Source organism: Penaeus monodon, chromosome 19 (assembly GCF_015228065.2).
Source record: "Penaeus monodon isolate SGIC_2016 chromosome 19, NSTDA_Pmon_1, whole genome shotgun sequence".
Taxonomy (NCBI): domain Eukaryota; kingdom Metazoa; phylum Arthropoda; class Malacostraca; order Decapoda; family Penaeidae; genus Penaeus; species Penaeus monodon.
In genome coordinates this window covers 14066736-14068007 of record NC_051404.1, presented here as the reverse complement: position 1 = coordinate 14068007, position 1272 = coordinate 14066736, and positions in this window count along the sequence as shown.

The following is a 1272-nucleotide window of genomic DNA, read 5'->3' as shown; positions in this document are numbered from 1 at the left end:
ACAAGCATACAGTGAGCTGTAGTATATTGCTTCAATTGTTACAGGTACAGCAATATAACTCTTCATGTGTCAAGTAAGAATCTGTAGTCATGCAGTTAGACAGCTGTCATAAGATAAATATCTAGAGCATTAGGGCGAGGTTCATGATAAAATGTGGAAACAGTTGCATGATGTATGTTTTGCACTGAAAATTTGGAAGGAATTTTTGCAGAAATTTTTCTAATTATTTAGCAGGCTAACAAATATATATATATTTTTTCTCCAATGTATTTTATTCTATTCTTTAACTGTGTATATGTTTTATGCAGCTTTGTAATAACTGCAATGATCCTGAGTCCTGAGTAGTTAATTTTTTGAAAAGGCAGCTACATTGGCTTCTCATATATTTGGGAGACATGGTAAAGCCACTATAAAAGTTTGATAAATTAGGCTTTTGAATTCATGGCAGTTTTTTGTGCATCTTATGAATAATGTCGATTATATTTATGTTTTTTTGCAGATAAATTGCTATGCTTTCTATAGCTTTTGATAATCAGTTGCATTTCAGTTTGTAAGCAAACAATATAAAGAGAATTATGATAATACTAGGATATTTGTTGAGATTTGCACTATTGACATACAGTATATCAAATGCATTATTGATTGTTAAGTTAAAAAACAAACATTAATACTATGATAGTGTGTATTTTTTATATAAAATACATAATCTCTTAGGATGGTAACACAAGCCTTATATGGCTACAGTCATTTGGAGTCATTTATTATTCAAATGTCTTATCATATACACTATACAGGTCATTTGGAATGATGATTCAAAATAATATGATTATATAATTCATCAGAGGTTAAACAAGAGTTATTATCTTGTCTTAGAAAATGAAAAATATCACAAGGGAAAAACAAATGTATTAGCCATGAGCAACAGAAGGTTAGTTTACCTTCAACTGTTCTAGAAGGGTTATGTAACTTCACTTTCATGTGTGGCCAGTTTACCGGTTGTGTGGAATTATGTAAAATCTTTTGAGTTTATTTTCTGTAGTGGGATGCATTGTACATAGGAATGGCTATTTGAGCAGTAAATGAGTTATTATATGATATAATTGTATAGCCATTATTGATGTGCCCAGGAAGAATGCATCTGCAGTAGCAGTTTATTTTATTTATTATTTTCATATCTGTCAGAGATATAATATGAAGATCTGCTATTGATATAATGTGGAAGAGATCAAACAAAATAAAAGTGTAGAGTGAGTGTGTGAGTGCATTCATAGT